General features: G+C 37.9%; 2 protein-coding genes and 1 long non-coding RNA gene across 26 annotated transcripts in view; 2 read left to right on the top strand and 1 right to left on the bottom strand.

Moving 5' to 3' along the window:
• Window positions 1-23,518, top strand: part of LOC139970082 (uncharacterized) — an 892,672-nt gene that overhangs the window by 154,255 nt on the left and 714,899 nt on the right. The window lies entirely within an intron of this gene.
• Window positions 1-23,518, bottom strand: part of LOC139970035 (NLR family CARD domain-containing protein 4-like) — a 545,770-nt gene that overhangs the window by 314,874 nt on the left and 207,378 nt on the right. For all 4 annotated transcript variants that reach the window (XR_011793895.1, XR_011793894.1, XM_071975611.1 and 1 more), the window contains exon 2: window positions 305-383. The gene's annotated coding sequence lies outside the window, so the exon portion shown is untranslated. The remainder of the gene's footprint in view (window positions 1-304; window positions 384-23,518) is intronic.
• Window positions 10,421-18,210, top strand: LOC139970096 (uncharacterized). Of its 4 annotated transcripts, XR_011793989.1 has the most exons (7): window positions 10,421-11,583; window positions 12,259-12,376; window positions 14,516-14,677; window positions 14,991-15,281; window positions 15,861-16,061; window positions 16,170-16,374; window positions 18,172-18,210. It is a non-coding gene; the product is annotated as an uncharacterized lncRNA (long non-coding RNA). The 4 variants fall into 4 exon arrangements; XR_011793991.1 differs by lacking the exon at window positions 12,259-12,376; XR_011793990.1 differs by having other exon boundaries at window positions 10,421-12,335.

Below are 23,518 nucleotides of genomic sequence, written 5' to 3'. Positions count from 1 at the left end.
CTATCGATCCCTACTATTCATCCATCATATCCATCCTATCCATCCATCCTAGCCATCCTAGCCATCTTTACTATCCATCCATCATATCCATCATATCCATCTATCATATCCAACCATATTCTTCTTATAATCTTCTTTTTCTGCTAATAATATTTATTTTTAGATAATATTAGTAATTTGGTCTTTTGTGAATATTCTCTATTGGCAAACGAAAGATGCTTTTCTTTTTAAGACTTACTTTCCGACATTGATTTTCGTGGAAAGCCAACGCATTTTCTACTAAAGCATTTACTGTTTCACTTACCAGTTAGATATTTCTGCCGGATTATTTCAATAAGTCTGGGGTGATCAACACTTCTCACATAACGGATAGAATCTGTAAACTGATAGAAAAAAATGAAATGATTTTATAAAGAAAGTGGCGTCAACCTACGTTGGTGAAACACCAAACGAAGTTCTTATGGTATTTAACAATGTTGAAAATTAGTAAGGCAATGAGTTTCTACTTAATGCGAATCAAAAGGAGGAGGGAGGAGGGAGGAGGGAAGAGGGAGGAGGGAGGAGGGAGGAGGGAGGAGGGAGGAGGGAGGAGGGAGGAGGGCGGAGGGAGGAGGGAGGAAGTAAGGAGGGAGGAAGTAAGGAAATAAGAGAGAGAGTTTTTATTTAATTGTTATTGGGGATGAACGATTTGTACATTTATAGAAAAAGGACAATTGCCATAACGACATCACTAATTTTGCTCAAGTTGACACATATCAGCATAACATATCACCAAATATTGACAATGTGTATCTCCCTAATCAAAATGCTATTATGTGGCTTTAAGCTATATATTCACAACATTTGTGTTTGACAATACACTTTATCCTCCGGAAGAGAGAAATAGTCTTACGTAAATTCTGCAATGAGGCAGATCTCTCCAAAGCGAACACCACGGCAGGAATTTGTCGCAACAGCAATACCCTTTCTGTATTTGATATAAGTATATTATTCGAGGAAGAATGGCTGCCATAAATATCAAGCTCAGGGAAGATGCATCTGCATCTTCATTTGTCATATAACTCTCGCTCAATATTGTTCTCCACCAAACGTGAAACGTCTCAATTTGTAGTGCATATTTACAAGTGATATCAGGTTTTTTTCAGCAGAACCATTTTACTATCATCCTTAATTTCAAATTTCCGTTAAAGTTGTTACGGTTGTCACACAGTGTGAAACGCAATTTGATTTGCACCCAGTGACGTCGCTAGAGGGGGGGGGGGGGTGGGGGTGTCTCACCCCCTCCCCAATCTTGGTAAAAATTACGATAGTTGGAAAATTTGAGTGCGACAGTCGGAATTTCCGACTGTCGGAATTTCCGACTGTCGCCAGCTTCAATTCGTAATTTCCGACTGTCGCACTCTAATTGTTCTGACTGTCGCACTTTTATTTTCATATGTTCTTGTAATTTGTGAGTGAAATAAAATTTTCGATCAAAATGGACCTTTAATCAGTCATATTTACCACGTTTTCCTCGTCACATTGAGAAATTGTATCTCGCGATCCTTATACTCCACCATACAAAACTTCGTATGATATTGAATACTCTAAACGTTCGCCAGCTTCAATTCGGATAATTTATGTATTAATTTTGCTATTGGGTGGGTCGACCCTGTTCGCTTGCTTCAAGTAAATTCAGGATATACAGGGACGTAGCCAGGGGGAGCAGGAGAGCGACTGCTCCCCCTTTCAGTGTTGCAAAATAAAATATGTTTAAAAACTGTTGCTATTACACTGCTAATACACGGCGATAACGATATTTGTTTTTAGGCCACTGCACATCTGGCTGTCTTACAAAATATGAAAGTTTACATTGTCCATCAGTTAAGTTCGTCAAATGTATTTCTGATATATTATGTAAAAGAACATGTAAAAGAATTCAAACAGGAAAACAAAATCTGCTGATAATATGATATCATATGATAATGATGAAACTGGCAACAAATTGCACCAGATCGCATCTAAGGACCTTCAATTGTTCAAAAATATCTCAAAGGGGAGGGGGACACCCCCTCCCCTTAGACCCCTCCCCCATAACAATCGCAAAAGGTGTTCCCTCTTTCAAACTCCTGGCTACGTCGTTGGGATATATATTATCTCTATGGTTTACAATTAAAACGCCAATGCTAATCTATGGAAGCTTAAAAGTGCCATCAACATAAGCAAAAACTTTGCCCCATAAGGTACAAATGTATCGAAAAAAAGTTCGGAACATAAGTGCAGTCGCGAAAGATGGGGTGTCTGACTGACACTGACCGTATCGTTGACAATTAGTGCGGGGTGGGGGTACAAGGCAGCAGTCGGAATTTTCTGGCTCCAAAACCCATCCAGTTGGAATTTCAGCCACTACACCCCCCCCCCCCCCAATCATCAGGCCTTGGCTACGTCCCTGTTTGCACCTAGTTTCTCCTTTCTATAGTTGTAAATAACATTACATTGTATACATACAGCCTTAGCCTATAGGTTACTATGGTAGGCTACTTTCGAGATACACTTCCTTATTCAGCAACGATTTCTCTAGTGCGCAATCACGGAACTCGGTGAAACTGACGGACGTATAAGTATGGGTATGTAGCTACAGTGTTAGATCACGTACTTATTTCATATACATACGCTATATGTTACACGAGATTGTACAAAGCTTATGCACTAAGATTTCAGGCACACAAATGCATAGTGATTTTGACAAGAACCAGTACTAAGTGGAATTTAGTAGTATTCGACTTTCATATTACAATGGGCTTTACTTCCTCAGATAATGCTCTATTTAATATTTTATATAATTTATTGATTTTCAAGACAGTTTTGAAGTGTCCATAGCCACTATAAATACGACGTCCTAACTTCATTATTTGCTCCCTCTCGGCAGTAAAATTACAAGATAGTCCCCTCCCTGCCGTTCTCCTTGAAAAAAAGGTCAAACATAGAGTGACACAAGGGAACCTACTTGACATATAGTTCCAAACACCAACAAAAGGTAACTTTAAATAAATATCTATAAACAGAATTACACCCAATCAAAATGTGGATCGCAAATAGCTACTCTTTGCCCCAAACATTCCTTATAATTGATATAGGCCTACAAGTTACGGCAGTGATGTAGTGTGAAAAAAATATCAATGTGTCTGAGTAGTGAGGGACAAGCGTTAATGTTAACAACTCTATCGCTATATTATTACCCTGCAATAAAACCAAATGAGTTGTAACCTGCTAGACTGGTATGAAACGACAGGGAGGTAAATAAAGTACTACTATAATTAGCTTAATTCTATGACCTATACATCTAGGCAAATCATATATTATACACAACCTTGCGCTAATTGGATTGAGCTGATATTTAATTATAACTGGGCCTATACATGAAGTCAAAAGTAACTTTAGTCATTTTGTACGTACACTTCAATTCGCCTGATCCAATCTTCTCATAAAATAAAGTAAAAGACGGCTCCGTTGTGTATAATAACCACTATGGATTTCTGCACACAGCTTCATCGTTGAAGTTGTTTTTGAGAGTGTATGTCATAATGCACCATATATATATATATATATATATATATATATATATATATATATATATATATATATATATATATATATATATATATATATATATATATATATATATATATATATATATATATATATATATATATATATATATATATATATATATATATATATGTATATATATATATATATAGTTTAGTGAAGAGCGCAAACCCGGAAAAGATATTGTCCTACAACACGCGATACATATATATATATATATATATATATATATATATATATATATATATATATATATATATATATATATATATATAACATACATAATATTATCATAATTTGAGGTCAATAATGTCTACGATGCGCTGGCGATTGAACTGGCGGAGGGATGCAATAACTATTAATCAAAACATTGCTTATAGATATTTAATAGAAATACTCCTAGCACGGTCATTTCCTTTGCCGGAGAAATCCAAACAATATCTAAACTGATTGAATTCGGTTTCATTTTCTATTTTTCCCGCTGTAAGTTTAACAGTGTGTTGGAAGGATGGAAAACATATCAAAACAAAACAAAAATGGATTAGAGCTGAAAAGGCCACTCGTATCTTTTCGTGCAAATCGAATTAACAGAAATGGTAACAAACATAACGAAAAGCAATATAAAAAGAGAAATATAGAAAAGATAGGAGTATATTAATAAATATAAAACAAACGAAAGAATACTTGACAAAGGAAAAGGAAAGACATGTTGTTTATATGTAACCAATTATAGCAATCCTAATATGCCACATTAGTAGTTGCTATAGTTTTGTTCCCCCTGTTTCAAGTGTAGCAATCCTTATATGCTACATTAGTAGATGCTATATAGCTTTGTTCCCCTGTACCAAGTGTAGCAATCATAATATATAACATTAGTAGTTGCCATAGTTTTGTTCCCCTCATGTACCAAGTCTAGCTATCGTAATATGTTACAATAGTAGTTGCTATGGAAGTTGCTATAGTTTTGTTCCCTGTACCAAGTGTAGCATTCCTAATATGCTACATTAGTAGTTGCAATAGTTTTGTTTCCTGTATCAAGTGTAGCAATCCTAATATGGTACATTAGTAGTTGCTATAGTTTGGTCCCCTGTATCAACTGTAGCAATCCTAATATTCTACAATAGTAGTTGCTATATTTTTGTTCCCATGTACCAAGTGTAGCAATTCTAATATTCTACGTAAGTATTTGTAGATTTGTTTCCCTGTATCAAGTGTAGCAACCCTAATATTTAATATTATTATTTGCTATAGTTTTTCCCCTGTACAAAGTAAAGCAACCCTCATTTGTTACATTAATATTTTGCTATAATTGTGTTCCTCTGAACCTAATGTAATAACCCTAACATGCTACATTAGTATTTGCTATAGTTTTGTCCCCCAATATCAAGTACAGCAATCTTTACATCCTACAATAGTATTTGCTATAGCTTTGTTCCCCTGAATCAACTGTAGCAATCCTAATATGCTACAGTAGTGTTTACTCTAGTGTTGTCTCCCAGTACCAAGTGTAGCAACCCCAACATGCTACTTTAGTAGTTGCTATAGCTTTGTTACCCAATTACACGTGCAGCAATCCTAATATGTTACATTAGTATTTGCTATAGTGTAGTTCCCCTGTACCAAGAGTAGCAATCCTAATATGTTACATTAGTATTGCTATAGTTTAGTGTCACTGTATCAAATGTATAGCAACCCTAATATGTTACAGTATTGAAAGTACTTTAGCTTGTTGACGGTATAACATGCACCCACAATTAGATATATGCTCGTGTTACTATGCGTTGTGATGCTGTCGAGCACTACTCCCTGTTTACTGTAATTCACTCATATGTGTTAATTGGATGATACTAAGTGTTCCCTATTCGACCTTTTATCCCATGCATGATGCAAAGTTACACTTTTACTAGTAGCAATTGGGACAGCACTAACCACACTTTCCGTGAAATTCGAGTTTGCTAGAGTTGTAGCCATATGACAATATACGTATCGACATAGGTGTAGGAATTTGGGGGCGGGGCTGCAGCCCATAGGAACAACACAAAATGAAATCTTAGAAAAGAGCAAAGTAAGTTAATGTCTACAACGGGGTTCGAAACAGACCTCTGATCCGAATCCAGCTATCGCTATAAATGTCTTTACTCTTTCCATTGTTTAAAATGCCCAGCCATTTTCCGTTATTTGTTTAATTTTTTAAATATTGAATCTTGTCAGCAAGAGTTTGATTAATATTAGAGATTTAATCATTGATATACTTTGCAACCTCAAGGTCATTTTCAATTCCATTATCATTATATGTAAAAGCTTATAATTATTAACCCGGGCAGAATCCTTTCGTTTTGCCAATGATTTCCTTAATAACATTCCAAGTTTTCCTGAGGTCAGTCTTTTATTCACAGAAAATATTCTTTGCTACGCGAATACTGGTTGCCAACTTGTATTAAAATGGTGTATTTAAGCTTGTTTGAAGGAGTGCAGCTGTAAAGATATGCTTTGTAGTTACAGAACGAACAATATCAGAAGTAATCCATGGAACGACTTTCTGAGATCTCTTAATTGTGTGACCTGTAAGTGAATAATGTTTACTACAGAAAGAATTAACATATGGTACATAAATTACACTCCATGTCCTCTAACTGTATGTGCCAGTATACAAAATAGGCCTTCATAAATTACATTTTAAAGACACCTGATGTCATCTAATGTTCAAGAATACATACATGATAATACCAGTATCTGTCCTCTTACTGTATGTACCATATAGTTAATAAATTACACTTCCTGTCCTCTAACTGTAAGTGCCAATATTCTTCATAGGCCTACATAGCTTACATTATACAGACACCTGATGTCCTCCTCTGTTCAAGAATACATACATTATAATACCAGTATCTGTCCTCTAACTGTATGTGTCAGTATACTAAATAGGCCTCGTAACTTACATTATAGAGACAACTGATGTCCTCTAATGTTCAAGAATACATACACTAAAATACCAGTGTCTGTCCTCTAACTGTATGTGCCATATGCTACATTAATTGCACTACATGTCATCTAACTCTTAGTGCCAGTATACTTCATAGGCCTAAATAACTTATATGATACAGACACCTGATGTCCTCTAATGTTCAAGAATACATATATTATAATACCAGTTTCTGTCCTCTAACTGTATGTGTCAGTTTACTTAATAGACCTACATAACTTACATTATAGAGACATCTGATGTCCTCTAGTGTTGAAGAATGCATACATGATAATACCAGTATCTGTCCTCTTACTGTATGTGCCATATGCTACATTAATTGCACTACCTGTCTTCTAACTCTTAGTCCCAGTATACTTCATATGCCTACATAACTTATATGATACAGACACCTGATGTCCTCTAATGTTCAAGAATACATATGTTATAATACCAGTTTCTGTCCTCTAACTGTATGTGTCAGTTTACTTAATAGACCTACATAACTTACATTAAACAGACACCTGATGTCCTCTAATGTTAAAGAATACATACATTATAACACCAGTATCTGTCCTCTAACTGTATGTACCATATGCTACATAAATTACACTTCCTGCCCTCTAACTCTTAGTGCCAGTATACTTCATAGGCCTACATAATTTACTATATGTGTATCCTTGCACCGTAGGTACCACGTCTACTCATAATTTACAATGTCAAAGTATTTACAATAATATATATATACTTAAAACTGCAGTTTGTGTTGAAAATCTGCTTATTTAACACTAACTGGTAAGGACGTACAATAAAAAGAAGCTTAATAACCCTTACTAAAATTTGCCAAATAAACTAGGATATTGGATATAAGAGCGTTTAGTTTATGGAAAAACCAAGCTCGTGAACTAGTTGGAATATTCATGTACCATGTCTGTTTCGGACCTGAACACTGATTGGTTACGAAATATGAATGTGAACGATTCTAGTATAATAACAAAGCCGAAACTTGTTTGTGAAATTTCCGGAATCTACACTATTTAATGGAGAGTTCATAGTTCCTATGATTCATAACCAGTGATGTCGTCAGGAGCTTTATCTCAGGGGGCACTGCTGGGGCACCAATGTCTACTAGAGAAGGGCAACACATTTAATCACCAATAGAGAAGGTGCATGGTGTTTTAATGCTTTAATGGTGGGACTCGGGGGGGGGGGGTGATTTTAATTTTGTACGGAGAAGTGCCCATGCAGCCTGTACTATTGCCTCTAAATGTATGTACCTTAATACAAATTTACCTGTCCAGCATATGTTGTTATAGGAACAAGACGAGTGTCTTCAGCAGATGTGGGACAATACCAAATACATGACGGACAGCAAAAAAATCAGGTACATACTGAGTCTGATACTACTGACATATTTGGTTATCGGATGAAAATAATCCTTTACAACACTACGAGTTACACTAAACGTGTGTCAAACACGTAACCGACTGCACTAACGTTCAACTCTTAATTAAAATATACGTATTACTTCTCTAATTACATTACAATGTCACATAGTCACGGGTTTTATGTACAATGCAATATATTACAAGCACAAAAAGGCCCCATGCAGCAGTTTTTGTTGTTTAACTGTAACTTAATAAGGTAACATATGTTGTAATATTGCAGTTGTAATTAAACAAATTAATGAAATGAAGTGTTATTCATAGTACAATACAGTTACTTTACAATATTGTACAGTTTCATATCAGTTTCAGCTTGTATCACGATATAAATGTTATAAAACACATGTAACTATATCATGTATTCATTACACTATATGGAACAAACTACGTCACGGTCATTTAACATCATTATAGTTAATTTGAAATCAAGCAGCTCCTCTTGTAATGTACAACATACACTGGTCATACGAATCAAACCTACGTTAACGGTAGAAACTAACGTTACCTCGCTCTGCAGTCTAATACTGTGATTTATTTTTATTTTCATGGAAATTGGCTAGAAATGGAATTTGTTCTCCTTGATGGTCAATTAATCTTACCTCTGCTCTGATTTTCTCTCCTGGAACTATTTCGTTAACTTTCCAGACTCTAATATTTGACATTATAAAATGGCGGAACGGTTCATCATGTTTATCCCTGTTACGATGTGATACAATGTAATCAACATACACACATAGTATGGAATGAAAAACCATGTCTTCATTACCAGGGGATTCGGGTGATAAACAGATAAACCTAATCAATCTACAGATAACACACATCATGCATAGACCAACAAACATATCCACCAGACTAACTGACATGGCCCACACAGATGCACACAGAAGTGTAAATAATTATTCTAACATCTTAATCCTCTGTGCACCCCTAGACTAGCAACATTTCCCTACATGAACTAGGGAGCTAGCTTACGACTTTTATTAAAACAAAGGTTTCAATATAGTTGTACCCACACACTACCACTGCACAGGCAGTATACAGCTAATAAGAACAATATATCTGCCTGGTATAGGATTGCCATGGTAACCTAAACAATTCCACCAATCCTGTGCACCCAGATCTCTCTAGGGGGTCTACCCTATGCAGCCTGTTGTGTAGCTATTTTAGTCAACCCCTCTTCCAATAGAACAACCCATCTAATTAGTCTATGCTGCACAGGTTATACCTGCTAAGTAATTTGACACCATGGAACCACCTCGTTCCTGGGCGTAGCTGCAATGGCTTCACCACATCAATTAACAATGTACCATACAGGTTACATACAGCCTATGGCTATATTAATAACATATAAAACTACTAGCACTGATAAAAAGGTGCACTTCAATGTCTTGACATTCCTATTGAATGCTACCATGAATACTGATGAGAATACATCAGTTAGATCCTTAAACTATTAAAGATAAGAGTAATAAGTACAATAAAGTAAAAAGAACATACCTGAGGGGCAGAAAGGAACAAAACTCAGAGCAAAATGAATAGTACAGCAACACAATGTCATATGGTATATCAATGTGCCACTGACGGGTCACTTTCCCCTAATCTCTGAATGGCTGTACCACTATCTGTGAAGGTAACTTAATAGAAATTATAGGGGCCTCTATTTTGTTCAAATCATATTATATTCCTAACACACACATATATATATATATATATATATATATATATATATATATATATATATATATATATATATATATATATATATATATATATATATATATATATATATATATATATATACATAGGCGTAGGAGCCTCATTTGATTTGGGGGGGGGGGGGGCTGTAACGACTTGACCGAAAAATATAACCAAATTTTTTCGCGCGCTCCGCGCGTTCCACATGTTAATGTGCATAACATATAGGCATCCAGCAGTTATTACATCACCTGCCAATAACATAAAATCATTTTCCATGTTATTACCCTTCCATATTGGTTAGAATTATTGGGGAAGTCGTTACAACAATAATGATAATAATAATGATATAAGTTGAACCATTGCAAAACACATTGCAAATTCTTCTTCTTTCAGTAGGTGCCAGTGGCGGAGCTAGGGGTATATTGGTCAGGGGGGGGGGGGAGAGAATGGTCTGTAGGGGTGCTTTTGACACTATCTAAGCGGAGCGCCACCACAGGTTGGCGCGGAGCGTACAGAAATTTTTTGAGTAAAGATACTCCCTAGATCACCGGAAATGACCCTTTCCGGGCCTTGCTGATTTGCAGATAAACGAAGAATAAATAGGTGTCATCGCCATTTGTCAGAAAATTGCACCAACAAAGTGTGACAAATGTCAATAGGTAGATGAGAGCGCAATAAAAAAGTCAATAATCGGGAATAAATAAAAAGTGGTAAAAAGCTTAAAGGGCGCCAGTGTGGCAGTAATGAGTGTCCGGGCGTCCGTAGGACACTTATTACTAGGAAATAGTGTCTCATTTGCGTGAATAGTGTCTCAGGGACACTTTCCCTTGCTTTCTACGCCACCGTGGAAAGTGTCCGGGTTCTCTTCAAAGAGCTTTAACGTGGTTCTGTTGAGTGACAAACATTTCTGGCCCTATCTACGTTCCCTTATTACTTAAAAGGAGGTAATTTACTAGCGAAGACCAGGTTGACAATGTTATATATCGGTCAGCATGCACCCTCAAAACTCGGTTAAAGTATAACTAATACTTCGAGTGTCGACTGTTGTGGGAAGAGGCGGCAAAATGTTATTATTATCATGGAGACTACACTCCAGAGGGACGCTGTCCGCTCTATTTCGATCGTCGACTGTCAGAAGGCTGCATAATGAATGTTAAACTTATCTTCCGAACTAATTAGTCATGTCTGTCTGACTCTGCTGCTTATCAATCGTTACTACCATTAGGGTAGTTGTTTGGAAGGTCGGAATTTCTAAACGTTGGAGAAAGATCAACCATGTAGGTCGAAGGTAAATGTATTTTAACCGATACGCGGCGGTGATAGTTCCCCGCCATCCGGAGCATGGAGGTCAAATCCGGGGTCAGAGCAGGGAGTTGTTATGGAAAAACTCCCTGGTCACAGTCAATATATTTTATTCAGTACGCGGGAAATGTGGAAATCTCCCGCTCTACGTTCTAGGTGTGACATGCGTATTTGCATTCTACTGTAAAATGTATACTGCTGTTTACTCAGTGAAGTAAGCCGAATGTGCCGTCTACGTCGTTACATGTCGCAGGCCCAAAATTTCTTAGTAGCTGCATATATGCACGCACAGTAATTGCATTAAGAGTTGAGACCGTTAACTTACTTAGCCCGATCTGATATTACAAGATGACTTCTCCTGACCTGGATACCGATGACGAGTAGGTCTACATTATCATTGGAAAATATCTTTCGTCAGGACTGTACCCTGAAAAGTCTACGATAAATCTAGAAAGATCGATAAGGGGAAGATCGAAGAGTTTTAGACTGACGGGAGATGCCGATCTAGTTTACGTCGGCCCACATGGCAACGAAGATAGGCCCTTGGCCAAAGCCCACAAAATTAAAGCTTACAAGAAGGGTTTGGCGGTAAGTGTATTATTTGTTTATTTGTATAAAACTTTTAGGAATTATTTCCACTGAAGAAAATGATTCCATAGATATGCATATAACTTGAACTAAGTGCATTGGCCATTTGGGCCTTGCAGATTATAGGTATATTTTATTATTTGTAATCACCTAAGAGTAGAACTGAAAAGTCTAAACTTTATAAGTGTTAGAGAATATCGTGATGCATAATTAGTCGGCAAGACACGAATAGTATTAGGCTACTATAGGCTAGCCTACTGTAGCCTAGGAGTAGGACTTCGAGAGTTAACCCTATATTTGCAAATAATTTGCTTTATTCAAATTCAAGCCACTCCGATTGGCAATCTCTGAAATAAAGCCTACTTGGTATAATTTTTGTTACTCTGGTAACTGCCAAAACTCCCAGATCAGCTGTCAGTTACATATCAGCTGTGTATTGTGTACCCATGCTACCATGATTAATTTCAATAATGATTATGTGTTTGAAATTGCTAGGTTAAAAAAAAAAATCTTCAGGATAGGACTTTTCAGATTTTCTGAAAGATATGTCCTGGGATTAGTCCCCTTACTAGTTAAAACACAAGGTAGCAAGGGAGAGGGGGGGGGTCCCTGTCTTGTCCATTTGGAGGATCAATTAAATTAATGAGTGTTACTTTATTATCTCTTTCTTTTTAGAGGTTTTCCCATATTTTTTTAATATATTGGTGCCGGGATGTGCACAGACACTGCAGCAGGTCGAATATATGCTATAGGTAATCAGTTGGCCACCTGCCCATCACTTCATTGTCAGAAGGTTAGCTGTGTTGGTTAATAATTTTTAATAAGTTTAATGGGCCTCTTTGCTGGTGATATTTTAATTATGCAAACATGTACATGGTTATGGTATGAATATTCATTAAACATTCTTCCACAGTAATTAAGGTTGTTAATATATGCACAAAACAATGTTGCAATTAAATTAGTGCAGGTTAAACCATGGAGCTATAAACCTGGGATTATAGCTCCATGGACCAAGTTTATATCATTTATATTAAATTTGCAATGTATTATCACATGTAGACACTGCTTGGTGATATACTGTAGTATTGCTAGAATAGTGACCAGAATGGACCAAAAAAACTAATATAGGCCTATAGTGTAATCTCTTTGACAAATTTGAGGGTGGGTGAATAAATTTCTATTCAGGAGGATAGCTGGTTGTTGAGAGAAACAATTGAAAAAAGAGCAAATAAAAATGCACAACAATTTGCTTTCGTTTTATCCCACATGTTATCATGAACTTATTTGACCAAATGATAGGAGTATTTTGGTATAAGACCCTAATTTGAAAGAAAGGGATCTGAGAAGGTGGCTAAATCAATAGAAATATCAGGTTCATTTCAATTTCTGTAAGAGTCCTTGTAGGACACGAGTGGTGACAATTTCACCACCTTAGTATTATTTTCATCTGCATTTCAGCAGGAGGCACATGTACACCTGATTTTGATGGAATCTGCAATGGAAGTTGTGTAACATGTTTTTTTTTTCAAATACCTATCCTAGCTCATAGGCCTTACATGTTAATGGAATACATATGGACCACCTTATGCGTTCAGCTTATTAATGCTAGGCCTGGGTCGAAAATACTGTTCACAAGCAGCACAGTTATCACTAAATCACTTTGTTTTTTGTCATCTAAAAGCAATATTTGTTTGCATGATTGTAACTGCAAAGTCATTCACCATATGCATACCAAGTTATCAACCGATGCTTAAAGTTTGCATCCCTTTGTTGGCCAGTGCAAGAGTATAAGGAGTATGTGTGGAGATTGTCCAGAGAAGGAAAGATCTAGCTCATTCATTTGTTCTTAAAGTTATAATTTACTAAGCATATATTAAAGATGATCATGATGGTGGTACATTCAGTAGACTTAATGACTCGCAGTACTGTCGGGAATTTTCATGTACTGCAGCCATAAACACAAATTTCGCTAAGAACACATTTTGGTATTTTTTTTTAGCTGCGTATAATTAAAGCAACAGGAAAACCTTTACATAGGACTTCATAATTATCTGATATGAATTTCAAAATGAAAAGAAAACTGAATTGTGATATGAAGCAAGAATGACACATGAACATAACAGAGTTCAGTACTTGAATTGTTGTCATAAAGAAGTATCCGAGAAAATGTCCTAGGTACGTACATTCATATGCAGTTCATAACTAAAGTACCAACAGAGCCATAGCCTTTTGTCCAAAATTCATCCCCAATGAACCCATGTGCTTATTTCAACATCTATTTAAGTAAAATTTGCTACTTGGTTAATAACCAAGAAGTCTTTCCTTCCATACTGTAACTCTACAGTGTGAATTTCTGTCATTAATATAAAAAATTCTGCAAATTCCCTTCAAAGATTAATTTGTAACATTTCTAAATGCTTACAATATATAGATACCAAAGTATAGGTACCTATACTACCAATGTATGCTTCCTACATCAGTTAGGTGTAACCCTGTCATCTCACTGACAGATTCCAAGGCAATTTTCTGACTAACTATCAATCACTCATCCAGGTACTTATACATCTGTTCCCCCCCCCCCCCCACCCCACATTCAAAGGTGATGAAAATGGTTACCAGGCCTATGATAGTCCCTAGTGACAATTACCATCTAGGTTGTCAGCTAGATCAATGTATGTGACTTGCATCTTACTTCAGAGATTTCCCATTGGACTTCCATATAACAGCTGGGTTTGACAAGTCAGTAACTAATAGGTTTGGTAATGAAGAAAAAAATTGGTAACAGAGTCTTCCAGTGTGAGTTACAATAAAAAATAAAAAAAAACAATTGAATGTTTAGCATTTTACAAAACTCAGATATAAATCACTTGAACATCAGTTCGTATGATTAGATTGTGTATGGTTCTGAATGCCATTTTACTTCTTTTTTTAGATGGGTGTGGATATGATTGGACCCCTTCCAGAGACCATCAATGGAAATAAGTACATCATATAAACCCTATGTGACTATTTTTCAAAATGGCCAGAGGCTGTTGCTGTACAGAAACAAAACAGCAAAAACTGTTGCAAACTTTCTGTTTGAAACCATGGCCAGGTAAATATCCATCTACTTTTGTTTCTACTTTACATGGAATTAGTTATGCAGACCTGCATTTGCACTGTTTTAACTGTGACCCAGAAAGCGGCCAAATGGTTACAGGAATTTATAGAAGTTGTTTCTTAAGTTAATGTCAATGAAATGTTAGTGGGATATGGTCAGTGCTTTTAACTTACTTTTTTTTTTTAAATCAGTGCTGAAATGATTTTCTGATTAAACCATGTAGCCATTCTGCAGATGCCAGTAGTTCATTACATTACTCGTAATCAATACTTTAACAATAGTTATTTAAATGTTTCCATTTATTTAGATTTGGGTGCATGAAAATTGTCATCTCAGACCAGAGAGGAGAATTTGTTAATGCTCTGAACAAGTCCCTGTTTGACATGATAGGGGTAGACCACAGAGAATCATCTAGCTACCACCCACAGACCAATGGGCTTGATGAAAGATTCAACCAAACTCTGCAAAGGTCACTCATCAAGGTTGTCAATGAAAACCAACATGACTGAGATGAAATGCTGTCTTCAATTCTCATGGGGTACCATACAGCCAGACATGGTTCAATAGGTCTTTCACCTTTTGCTGTGATGTTTGGAAGGTTTGTAATAATTTAAACCTGCCATTGCTGAATAGAGATTTACATTTGCTAAGGCCATATACAGAGAAAAAGCAATCAGGGATAAGAGAGTTTGGACAAATCTTGCATAGCTACACCAGTCCTCTGTGCGATAAAATCTAATTTGACACATCCCAGGTCCTGGGAAAAAACGCTAAATAGAGGACCATCAATAACCCAATTTAAGTTATAATATCTAAATAAATAAATATTAACCCTGTATATGGTACACTCTGCAGCAAGTACAAAATATGAACATTCATTAAACTGTAAATGCATGCCCATTAATTTAAAAGATACATGCAATTAATGCCACTGACATTGGTTTTGTTTTTCATATACTATATATTTATCATAATTGACTGGTATGCAAGTTGGACCTATAACAGCACAGAATATATATAAGGGTTTTATATTTGTGCTGGTTTGAGTATGTGATGTGACTCAAATTTCTGGTTCAATGGTCTTAATAGTGAAAATAAAATATATAAAAATTTATTTATTCTTCAGTCAAGAAAGTGTTGTGAATAATTGAATGTTAATTTATCTTCATATATCCAGAGAGCCATTGCGACCAGTCGACATTGAAGACTCCATTGTCCAACCAGAAGCTCCTACTACAGACTGCAGCGATGCACAGCGGGAGAGGGTTTTTCAACTCATGTCACAGTCGCGGGACATAATCAAAGGTGTTGTGAAAGAAAATATTGGCAAAGCCCAAGAACGGCAAAAAAAGAATTTGGATAATAGGCACCAAAAAAGGTAATTATATAATGCTATGTTGTACATTGAAGTTGTAGTTAAATGAATGGCAACATATGCATTGTATTATGATGTTTACATATATCTGCTGGATTTTATTTTATTCAGAGCTTCGAAGTTGGTTCCAGTGTTCTCGTACGGAATGCTAGAAAGGATGCCCGAAGAGGAGGGAAGCTCGAAAACTCTTGGCTAATTGGGCCGTATGAAGTGAAGGCTGTGAATGAGAAAGTACTGTACACACTTATTAACAGTACCACAGGCCTTCCTCAGAAGAAGAAATTCAATTCAATTTTACTTAAAGAATTTTGCACAAGTAAGATTTCTTTGCAGTATTTTTTTGGGGGGGGGGGGTGGGGGAGGAGGAGGATTGGCATAATTCCTCCAGAATTTCCTTAAAAATAATCAGCAACTTAATCAGTTCTGAGTATTTGCTGGCTTATGTGAGGGTAAAGTGCTGTAGCTGTCTTCACACAATAAATCAGTTTCGACTTAAATTAACCATTATTGCCAACAATAATAAAGACGGGAATAAGTTAATTAGAGGAAAACTTCAGTTTCCTGACAATTGTTTCCAGAAATTAAATTTCATTTGTTTTAGTTTTGAGAAGATAATTTTATGTGATGTCAGTTTGAAACTCTGCAATTTAATGTTCAACTTCTGAAGAGCAGCTTTCCTGGCTTTGATAATAATCGTAACCTATTTATTCATGCTGGCGTGTGTGTGCGTGTCTTTGTACCGCCCACATTGTAAAAATCGAAGCTTAGATTGATCCCATAGTTTGTGCAAAAGAGTACATTGTTGAGTACAAGAAGCGTATTGTATTGTTTGAGGTCAAAGGTCATTCGGGTCAAATTGTGAAACCTTGTAAACATGGTATCTCAATATTGGACGCTTGGGCAGATCTCGTACTTGGTAAGATAGTGCATAACATTGAGTAAAAGAAACTTTGATTTTGTCGGAGGTCATAAAGGTCATTTGAAGTCAAAAAATGCCAAACAGTTACCTCACTCCCCTCTAACCTGTCCTTACACTAACGCACCTTCCTAAACATAATATCTCAGAAGCTTGGAACGATTGCGCATATGGTATGTAATTGTACCACATTGAGTACAGAAGCCTAATGTTGTGGGCCGAGGTCATAGGCGTACGGGACCATTTTAATTCGGGGGGCAGAAAGTTTTGTGCCCGAAAGTTCCTGTGACAGTATCTAAGCGGAGCGCCACCATCGGTTGGCGCGTAGCGTACAAGAAAATTGTTGGCAAAAAAAGCCTCTCAGATTGCCGGAAACGGCACATCTGAGGCCTTGCAAGTTGCATATAAACATTCTTTATTTTATAATCTCACATTTTAGAAATTGACACTTCCCCAAAAATTTGGCAAATTAGAAGAAGAAAAAATGGTTACATCACTTTGAAGAGGAAAAATAGGACAGTATATTTTTTAAGCTCATATTTAGTTACCGTATTTATTATTTTAACACAGTACTCAGCTACCTCCAGAAAAACATACATTGTTCAACGACACGTAGGCGGGATAATGTCGCTGTGTCGGGTGAGACTGCAATTTGTCTCACAAAACAGTATAAAATGTAACAAAGAATATGATAAACCTGTACTTCTAGGCTTGTAGGCACTCCCCCCCCCCCCCCACCATCCATTCCATCAAAAAGAAAATGTTTCTTATATACACTCATGTCGGAGATGACCAGATATACAGTTGACTAGTTAGAAAAAAAATTGATCGCGCAAAAAGTGTGGTAGCCCAGGTGAGCTGTGCTTACGGTGGTGTTACACGGAAATATTCGGGCATCATGATGCTAAATAAAGAAAATCGATGAATTGTCGGGCAAAAATTTGAAAAAGATTTGGGCAAGCTACTGCATATTTATATATATATATATATATATATATATATATATATATATATATATATATATATATATATATATATATATATATAAATATATATATATATAGTTTCTCCTCTTAGGCTGCCAGAATTTTTCAGGACTTTTGCCCGAATTTCTTGTCCTCTGGAAATTTGTTTTTTAAGACCCCCCCCCCCCAGGCCTATTTTTACAATTCATGGTTCTTTGCTTTGATTCAACAGAGATCTGTTTGCAACAGTTTTTCTTCAAGTTCCAAGAAGAGTTGTATGACCAATTGAAGAAACTCAAAAAGTTTGAAGTACAGTAAGTGTTAAATATTTCATTAAAGTGGGATTATATGCACTCCATAATCATGCAGTTACTGATACCAACCTAAGTGGTATACATTGGCAGTTACAAGCAAAATTTTGTAGTGCTTAAGCAACTCTCAAAATTCAAGCAGAAACAAATATTGATTAATATTAATGATAAAGGTGCTCTACCTGTTACCTATCATCATCGCTCGGTCAAACGCTTTTAGATGTTTCGCTACTTGTTGCAAACTTTTATTGTGCTATATAGTAATGATATGTATACTTTCAATGGTTAAGCACTGCATTTAAAGGAACTTTTTATTGAAAAATGGGATCCAGTCCTTCTGGTCATATCATTGTTTGTAAGTTTATCGCCCTAAGCCTTGCCTTGTCATGAATTTTACTTTCTGTGATTGAGTGCTTGAACTGTTGGCCCGTCCTGCCAGAAAATTTGAATCTAACACTGACTTACGTCGAGACGTGACCTTGATGTCGATGTCTGAATTGTATTTCAAGAACGATTTTTTGTCGAAAAGGATTGTTGAACTGGACGTGTTGCTGTGGGGAAATGTTTAGTTCAGTGCAACCACGGAATTCTCCATGGAACAGAGCCTAATGCTGCTCGACGGGAATATAGCTATCACGTTAGGCTACAGGCACGGTTATTGCTAGGTAACGGGTGCACGTCGTCTGCTGCTCTAAGCACGCATACACATTTACGTACTAGTTGGGTGAAATCATCATGCGTAATGGGGAGAGTAATATATTAGTACCACCCTGGAACACATCACATGACCCTCCATGCATGGTACGCGCGCGCCCAATTGACATGAATCCTCCAGATTCATTTACCTCGATGATTCATATAGGCCCTATAGTAGGCCTACATACGCATGGGCGTCAATCCAGGGGGGGACGGGGGGACACGTCCCCCCCCCACATTTTGATGGATGGGGGAAACAATATCAAATGTCCCCCCCACACATTTGGAAAAAGAGTAGTGTCGTGGCTCTATTTGGTTACGGCTTACACATCTTAGGATTCATATCCTCGAATATCACTCAATGTTGCTGAATGGAGAATTCCACCCAGATCTCGTGAGTTGGTACCCTGAGCTCTCCAACAATCTTAAGCTGAGTCTGCCTTTATTTCGAGGCCAGTTCCATTCGTCGTCGGTTGAAGGGTATAGACAAATATTCAAGTTGATGAATCCAGTGGTACGGGCTATGTTTGGTGAAGTCGAAGCTCTCTTGCGGTTGCTCCTCGTCTCCTCCGCCAGTTCGACGGAAGCCGAGAGATCTTTTAGTGCTTTGAGGCGTTTGAAGACAAGGCTACGGAGCACCATGACTCAACAGAGGCTGAACCATGTGATCGTGTTCCATATTCACCGCACAGGGACGTCGTTAGAGGGGGTGTGGGTGTGTCTCACCCCCAAGCCATGGTAAAACTGACGCTAGTTGGAACATTGGAGTGCGAAAGTCGGAATTTCCGACTGTCGCACTCTAGTTTATCTAGGCCTTTTCATGTAATTTTTTTTTTTAATTTTGGTCAAAATTGACCTTTAACCTGTCATATTTACTACGTTTTCCTTCCCACTTTGGGAAATTGTTTCTCGCGATTCTTATACTCCACCGTACAAAACCTCTTATGATTTTGAATACTACAAACAAATGCCTAATAGAACTACCGTCATAGGCGTAGGAGCCCAATTTGTTTTGTGAGGGGGGGGGGGGGGGGTTGCAACGACTTGCCCGAAAAATATAACCAAAATTTTTCGCATTTTTCATGTGCATATCATACAGGCATGCATCGGTTTTTACATCGCATGCAAATAGCATACAATCATTTTCCGTCTTATTACCCTTCCGACTTGGTGATAATTGTTGGGTAATAATAATATCAGTATAACCACTGAAAAACACATTGCAAATTATCAAAAAAAGCTATCAGCATATTGCCCGAATTTCACAAAAATATTTGGTTGGGGTGGGGGGGGGGGGCAATAAGTTTTTGAAATGAGTGCCAGTGGGTACAAATGTATCGCAACAAGTTCATAACAGAAGTGCAGTCGCGAAAGATTGGGTTTTCTGACTGACACTGACCGTATCGTTGACAAGTAGCGGGAGGGTGGGGGGTACAAAGCAGCAGTTGGAATTTTCTGGCTTCAAAACAGATTTTCAGCCACTACACCCCCCCCCCCCAATCATCAGGCCTTAGCTACGTCCTTGGGTACATGGTGGTTACATAGTACGCTCCGACCAGAATTCACCCGATAACCAGATGCAAATCCACCTAGCAACCGAGGTAACTTGCTTGAGGACTCCAACGAACAACCACTGATTTATTTTCATGCCTTCATCACTTTAGCCACCACTCACATGGGACCTGTTCTAAGTCTAACGATACATGCGCATGTGTGAGGTCCTGAAAACATAATAAAAGTTGTTTGTCTTGCTATCCTTGTTTTCAAATTTCATGTAAATGTATTCTCGTAGACCTAGCAACCTGGTTTAACATGCTGGCGCCAAATTTGCGCTAAGCTCGCTATACGAACTCGGATATGGGCTGTGCCTTATTAGTTAGTTATTTAAATTATTAATAATGGCGTATGAGGAAATGCACCATTTTGTGGTATGACTCCCAGGACAGAAAGTCGAGAAACTCACATGCAGTCGCGGCGGATAGCTTCCTTCGCCTATATGTCCGGGGAAATTTTGGGACATCGTTCCTATAGACCAGGGGTGGGCAACCTGCGGGCCACATGCGGCCCGCCAGTGATTTTTTTGCGGCCCGTGAGATGTCTCAAGAAAAAGAAAAAAATCAATCTATTTTACATCATCACCAAAAACGAGCTAGCTGCTTAGAATTTATCTGCACTTATGATGCTGTCAGGTTGGTCTATTATCATCAACAGGACTGTATTGACATTATGGTTTTGTGAATACACACACCTATTGCTTGAACGTCCTCGGAATCAAAGGTTTGAAATCAGCAGCAGGCCGTTGGTTAGGTGCGGCCCTGTCAATCTTTCACTCCTAAAATCTGGCCCATTCATTCAAAAGGTTGCCCACCCCTGCAATGGGCCTATATCTGAGGCCCTGGGGACAGTGGCGTCGTGCCCATTGGGGCCCGGGGGCACAGGCCCCCCAAAAAATCAAAGGTGTCATAAAATTTTGTCATAATTTAAAAAAAAGTGTTTTCGAAATCGAAAAGTAGACTAAATATTCAATTGCTCTTTGATGGTCGTTGCGGATTTTCCACACACATCAAAGACGACATATCGGGATTAGTAATGCCATTACCTTTGAATATGTTTGTCCTAAGCTCGCGGTTGATACAGTCTCACTTAACCTGGAAAATAATCACTTCGTTAACGCGCGTTTTACCTTAGGTTTCGCTACTTTCACTTTTTCTGCCCATGTTGTCAAACGGCATGGCTATTTCTTCACCCAGTCACCACTTCTCACGGGCATGGGCGGCAAGGGCGTCGGAACCGGGGGGCACAGGGGGCACGTGCCCCCACTTTTCCCCAGGTTCAAAATGTGCCCATTTTCTACATAAAAATTGAGGTGTCTCAAGTTAGCAAGAGGCCAAGGAACCAGAATGAACACTCGGGAAGGGCCTTTTTCCGGCCATCTGAGGGGTTTGTAAAACCAAAAATTTTCTACTACGCTCTGCGCCAACCGATGGTGGCGCTCCGCTCAGATAGTCGTGCATACAACTTTGCAACTCCTGGCTACGCCTCTGACTCTTAGTGAATTTCTGTGGGTCAAACTCAAAACTATTTCGAATGAAACAAATTTGTTAAGATATTAACAAGAAATAAACTCTAATTCAGAAGATTCCTACATTAGCAATTAGCACGATTTCGCCTCATTTTGTCTCAAAAGAAAACGTGTTCTTTGTTTCCCAATTTGCACATTGGATATTGCAGTGCTAGTATGCATATTTTCCTTGAGAGAGGGGGGGGGGGCGTTGATGGAGTGATGTGTGTACACAAATAAGAGTTGTAAAGGGTACTAAATATAAGGCTGCATCAGTCCAATCGAATTGCTGCAAAGTGCCCTTTGATGTCGGTGCCCCCCCCCCAGATTAAAAGTGCTTCCGCCGCCCTTGATGAGCGGTGATCATGGATCAGCCAACACGAAAATGTTTCGATATCTTAAATGTTGGGCGCTTCTGGGAGACGAGAAATTGGTAAACTTAGGAATAAATGGCGATCACTTCCTTCGAGAATATTTCCCAAAATAAAAAATTTCCGGAAATTTTTATCAATTTTAGGGGTGTTGCTTTCTGCCATAATGCACGGGAAGTGCCGTTTCCTGCAATCTGAGGGGTCTGCCAAAAGAAAAATTTTCTTGTACGCTGCGCGCCAACCGATGGTGGCGCTCCGCTTAGATAGTACTTACGGCCGGAATACTCGAATCGATTCCGTCCCCCCCCCCCCATGTTTCAAATCGGATTGACGCCCCTGTACACACGTACATGTTACCTCGAACAGCTGAGAATCTCATGTTACCACGGTAATGCTAAATACACATTTCACCTGGATGCCCTAGCAATCGGTACCTAGGAATGTAACTATGTGTAATTGTGTATTGCATGTGTATAGGCCTATAATAGCCTGCATGAGGCCATTTTCTTCATCGAATAATATCAAAGAGTTCTCGAACATTCTAACGTAGCGCCTGAAACAAGATTGACAGGGGCAATTTTCCAAAAATAACACCCGAAATTAAAAAAAAAAGAAAGTATTTTGGATCCTGATTATGAGATATTTCGGACATGATATCCCTATTTTAAAGTTGGGTATATGCCGCTTGGAAACCTCGGGAAGTGCCGTTTCCAGCCATCTAGAGGGTTTGTAAATCCCAAAATTTTCTTGTACGCTTCGCGCCAATACATTGTGGCGCTATGCTTAGATAGTCAACAAGGTCATATCCCCCCACTCGGAAGTACGGATCGCCGCCCATGTTAAAACCTCTTATAACGGCTATTATAAAACTTGGTTGAAGGAAATAAAAAAAATAGCAGATATTTCCGAAACCGAACACTACACACATAGGCGTAGGAGGCGGGGGGGGGGCTGCAGCCCCTAATTCGCCATTTCTAATGTAAAAGAGAGTTTTGACATAATTGGACCTCCATGCCTTTTTCTCCATCACCATAAGACATTTCGTTGTTTACATTAGCATCCCGCGGTAAACTGCGCAACTTTCACGGACCGTACGGTACACGATGGTATGCGATGTAGGGTAAATAACCGATGCTTGTT

The sequence above is a fragment of the Apostichopus japonicus genome, chromosome 7 (assembly GCF_037975245.1).
Source record: "Apostichopus japonicus isolate 1M-3 chromosome 7, ASM3797524v1, whole genome shotgun sequence".
NCBI lineage: Eukaryota > Metazoa > Echinodermata > Holothuroidea > Aspidochirotida > Stichopodidae > Apostichopus > Apostichopus japonicus.
This window is presented reverse-complemented; position numbering and strand designations above follow the sequence as displayed.